Genomic DNA, 6,000 nt, shown 5'->3' with positions numbered 1-6,000 from the left:
ACACACACAGACACACACTCCCCTTCCCCCCTCTCTCTCTCTCTCTTTGTCTCTCTCTCTCTCTCTCCTCTGTCTACACATACACACACACACACACACACACACACACACACACACACTTGCCATTTTTACTGTCATTCCCCAGTCGCTCTTTCCTACATATCATTATTCTCTTATCCCACCCATCCAGAAAAAATGCAGACTCCCAGGGAAAAAAGCAGTAACCTTTACACCAGCAATGGAAAGTTACAAAATCCAAGAGCCTGCAAATCATTGAAAGAGTAAGAAAACAAGAAAGAAAAAAAACAAACAACCACATACAGAGAAAAGGAAAAAAGTGTGGGATGTACACAGGATAATGACAGTTTGCAGAGGGAAACGTGGGGATATACCCCCCCCCCCCCCCCCAAAGCACCTAACACATTTTGTCAAGTGAATATGTCAAGCAAATGACCTAGCCAAAGACAGATGCTTCTCAACACCACACCAGGCTCTAACCAATGACAGCTGCTAAACAGGCAACAGGCATACCTGTCTAGACATTTTATTTGGACTGACGTTTCAAAACAAATTTATTTAAATAACACTTCCCCTAAAGAGGACTTTTTTTTTTCTCTTGAGTTTGCATATTATATTTCTAAAAGCTCATCTACAGAATAACGGCCACAGAGTGCATTAAAAAGCAAAATAGGCAGAAGCAGCAGGGAGGGGAGGAAACAAGAAAACGGCACTTTAAACACAATAAGGTCACATAAGGGCCGAAGAATAGAGGTGTCACAAGAGAATAGCATACACACAACAGGAGAAATAAGGACGATAGATGTTTGATAGAAAAGAAGGAGCAAACCACACCAGAGCACCCGCCAACCACCCACAAAAGCTCTTAAAAACAAAAACGTTTGTGCACACATGATCAATACACCTGTCACTTTCAAACAAGGAATGCATCAAAATTATCTTTAGGTCATTATCATGCATGGAAATGAATGTCACATTGTTTTCTTAGGTGGTGAGAAAACTATCTATAACAAAGAACATGACACCACGTGATGAACACAGCTATAGTAAACGGTACTCCATTACAGTTCAACAACACAACAACTTCAACCCCAACTAATTCTAAAATGTTGAAGAAAGAGAAAGAAACTGTGCATGCTATCTTACCATGCTCTGTATGATGAACATTCCCAACAGACCTATTGTAAAGGTCTTCTCCCCCCTGTGCCATGGTGATGGTAGAATGTCAACCCAAATACACACTGCTATTCTTCAAAATCTGAAAATAGAAAAAAACAAAACTGTATTATACTGTATAGAAATAATTGTGAGCATAAAATATAGTTTATACCTGCACAATAATTGTGTGCATAAAATATAGTTATACCTACACAATAGCCCAAAAAATACAAACTGATAACGAATCAATATAACCACTATAGCACTACAGGTGTTATCTGTGAAGCGCTCTTGTCACAAACTCAAACAGATAAAAACAAAATGTGATGTCACAGACAATTATCTTAACAAAATTTCAAAAGTAAAACAATTACAATGTTACAATGTGTTATGAATCATATCAAACCCCACCTGTTAGGTTTTTCTCTCATAAAATCAAAAAGGATAGAAAATTATGACTCAGAATGAACACAGCAAATGCATTAATTAATTTTTTTTTTCATTAAAAGAGTAAGCCCCTGACAAGGGTAGTATGTTTTAATTTTAGTAAAAGTTCAAAGGCACTGGCAGCACAATGAGTCACATAAGTGCCGAAGATTAGAGGTGTTATAAGAGAGTAACAAAAATACAAAAAAGAAGGAGAGATTTAGGCTGATAGAGGTGTCTAAAACCACAAGAAGTAAACTTTTACAATAATAAAAAGAAATAAAAAACATAAATTCCTGTATTTTAATAAAGTACTACATCCACAGAAACAAAAATTCATTGCAAAAGTGAACTTACAAAGACAACTATAGCAACCTATAAAAAGAAAGACAACAGGCAAACAAGATAAGAGTTCAGTTTAGTTTAATAAGAATTTAAAATGGCACTAGCAACTGCATCATCCTAAGCGCGCGAAACACAAGTTGGTTGCATTCACATTCACAACAGTTCACACCACAGCTTGGTTTTGACCAATGATCAAATCAAACAGTTAAAATAGATATACCATCTATGACCAAGGTCTTGTACTAACTTGTAGTACTAAAATCTTTCTCTATTAGTCATACACAAAAAATGTCTTAACAAGGGCACTTTTGAACTTAACAAAAGGATTTTAACGTCTCCTCAGTAACTGCAGGAAAAAGGGACCGGTTCTATTTTGCAGGCATACCAATTGAGTCTTAAAGATAAAGTCCTCTGAATTAATCAGCACATCAAAGACTGAAGAGGCTGATGTTGATACTGTTGTTGTTCTACTTCCTGGTATTAAAACAGTACATAAACTTATACAGAGACAAACAGTGATACAATCATGCCACGTCAATCTTTGACCCAAACATGAATAAAAGTATCTTTAAAAAAATTTGGGGTATGGTTCAGTACATTTTTTTAAACATTTGACACACAAGTTTTTTTCTGTTTCAAGCAGGCATATCTTATAACAATTTCATAGATGGTGACGCAAATCTCTATCAAACAATGAACCCAAAAGAAAACGTTTTACTCCCCGTTGACACATTCTAAATCATAATATAAATGTATGGTTAGGACTTTATATAATAATAATGTACAGCACCCCACCTGAAAATGGAGATATTCCACATATTTTTCATCCCACATACAAAAATAAAATTAAGGCTGCATGATCTTTTAATGCAAGGCACCATTCTCATGTTATGACTGTGATGTACTAAATTTACCAGTAATTCAAGTTATTTTTTCACAGCTTTCTTTTTCCCTGTAGTACATTTTTCTCTATAAAATTTTTTTCCAACTGTTCAGGAAATGTTCATTCTCTGTTAGTGTGTTTCCCCCTTTGACATATTTACCAACTTTAACAAAAGCTTAATTCTTCCAACACAACTTTAGCAAGTCCATAAGCAGTTGCACTATGTTTTTATGTTCATGATGCTCTTCCGTCAGTTTGCAGAGCTCATGTATGTTAAAAAAAAATGGTTGTCTCTTCTAAAACTTCTGTATTTCTCAAGACATTTCTTCAAATTATTACACTGCACTTCAAACCCATTGCTAGTGGTCCTACTAATTTAGCTTCCTTTCTCTTTTCTATGACCTCTTGATTTCCATTTGAGTTTGAGACCAAGGATCATTTGTAGCTTTGCCTCTCTTTTGGAATCATATCCCTGGTTTCAACAAGAAAATTTTACATTGGATGGTCAATTCACTGTTGAATGACACTTCTTCCACAGTCATTGATGTTTTAAATTTACTTCCTCCAAAATCATAAGGCCTTGTATTATTCAACAAAATCTCCTAAGCCAGCAGCCTCATCTTTCCTTAGCCAGTTCTTTGGCATACCATTGTCTTCGGTTGATGTTAGCAGCAAAAAGGGTTTTCTCAGAAGTAAACAATGGACTAATACCACATCTGCTCCCCTGCATCATAAATCAGCATTCTGCGGTGAAGTTTTGAGGGTCTTCTTCATTCAGACATATTATCACAAAGCAGTCATCTGGTTCTTACGATTATGTCATAAATATCCATGTTTATAAATCCACTATTTAGTAAGATCTTTCCTCTTATACAGTTCATTTGTACATCTCTAAACAATTGTCTATTTTCTATCATGTCTCCCTGACTATGGGAACCAGTGATTTCCTCATCCTCTGTTATTGCCACCTATCTTGGAATTGAAACTCTCCATCACGATCAAAATGTCCCAACTGTTAATCTTGATGAGGAAACCCTGATATCTTCTGCTGAACACCTCCTTTGCATCAGGTAGAGGTCCTAATTCAGATGTGGGGCCCTGTCCAAAAGACATTGTTAATGGGCCATTTGACGTCCACCAAACCAACATTCTTCCGGCACGCTGGTACAGTACACAACACCCATGATGTCGACTCCTTCCTGTCTTCTGTTGCCCATCTTTTTCCCTATGTCCTCAATATCATCATCTCAAGGCAGCGGTCACTCTCCAGATTTACACCATCTTATCTAACACAGAATGGAACTCGGATTCAACGAGCTCGGTTTCAACGAGAACTCGGATTCAACGAGATGAGATGATAGATTCCCCGTTTTTTTCTTCTTTAAAATTAATAAAAAATAACCCAGATTCAACGAGCACTTAAATCAGCGAGCTCGAATTCAACGAGGTCACTTCTAAGGTGAACAGCCCCCGCAGACGTGGCTTCTCTCATTTTTCTCCCAGAACAAACTTTATCTATTCCCGGAAACTATCCATTGCACCTGCATCGTGAACCATTATTCACTTAAGGGGATCCACTGGTCAGATCAGTAAAAATTTTGAAAAAATATCAGTTTTCGGATTTTGGAGTACCTTAATAGATATCAATATCAAGGATCCATCTTTAGAAGCCTAATTCCTTTATCAAACTTATAAATAGCTGGAAAATGTATTTAAGAGAGGCAGCAATGTAGGAAAATCTTCACCAAAAATTATCTCTCTTTGCAGTTTTTTCAGAATTGTTTATCTGACCAGGTTGCAACACTATATTGAGTAGATCTCAGAAAGTTACTGTCAGAATTGTTTCACAATTGCACACAATCTTTTATACACATTTCTCTATAACTTTACAGGAGCATTTTTGCTGTTTATGGTAACATTTGGAATTTTAGGCCTGTTTTATTTTACAAAATCTTAAAACATTGGAGACCTGAATGTGGTGCATAGCAAGGACTGCAAGGCTCACAAGTCAGTACAGAAAATTCAAATTTGGCTCTGTAAGGTTGTTCTACCTACCAACAGTAATCGCCATGCCAAATATTAGGCTTCTATCTTGATGAGTGTTGATGATTGACAAAATATAAAATTGGTTTTAAAAATGCTGAATCAATCCTTTATTTTTGATGGCTCGAGATTATTATTGCTAAAATCTTGAATTTTTTGCTTGATAACCTTTTTTTGTACTATGTCACCCCCTTTGATGCAGAAAAGCAAGCATTAGACCAAAAACTATAGCATTTGGGTGTTGACCATAGCTACACCCCCTTAAACGATTGCATGCAACCAATCAGCAGCCTTTTTTCATACCAACATATGCGTTGTTGGCACGTACATGTGTCTACTCTGGCGTGTGTCGGGGTCTGATGGAAGGCCTGCACACGTGTGGCTGTGTGTGCGTGTCGGGGAGGGGGCGTTGAACGTCGCAGATACAAATACGTCTCAGTCTTTTTCCCCCTCTGCAACTGATCATTATTACAACGATAAGCTAGTCTTGACGTAGATCTACGTAAGGAATTGTGCTCTGGTCTATGGAATCAAAAGTTGCCATATGCTAGGTTCTTCACAGAACACAACTTTTTGGTAAACAAGCGAGATGACACAGGCGTGTGCATTTGAAAGAATCGGTCTTTTTTTTTACACAACTCATAATATGCAGGCATTTCAGGCACTACTTGCGACTTCTCTTTATTCATTACTTGCTCGGTGCCTGTTATTATCTATACAAAACCTCATGTTTGCTATAATGAATACTCGGATTCAACAAGATTTTAGGTCAGGCCCGGCGACCTCGTTGAAGCCAAGTTCCACTGTAATCTACCGAAATGTTCATCTAGTCTACCTTTAATTTTCTGAAAAAATTCTTTTCGCTTTCCCTGTTTTCACACATTCCAGTTGCCAAATTTGGGGCTTCTTCTGGTTGATAAAAAAGGCTCTTCGATGGAGTTGTTCTCTTTTATTAAGACAACTGAACAATACCAGGTTCCCCACTCTCCTTGTCTGTACTAGCCTAAGGAAGGCTGAGAGGGCTGCCCGCCCATCCACCACCATATGTTTTAGTAATCAAAAAATAAAAAATCAATGATCTGGTTAAAAATTAATAATATATCCACAGATAGTCTTTTTCCCTGGGG

This window comes from Aplysia californica, unplaced genomic scaffold, assembly GCF_000002075.1.
Source record: "Aplysia californica isolate F4 #8 unplaced genomic scaffold, AplCal3.0 scaffold00018, whole genome shotgun sequence".
Taxonomy (NCBI): domain Eukaryota; kingdom Metazoa; phylum Mollusca; class Gastropoda; order Aplysiida; family Aplysiidae; genus Aplysia; species Aplysia californica.
Note: the sequence above shows the minus strand (reverse complement) of the source record.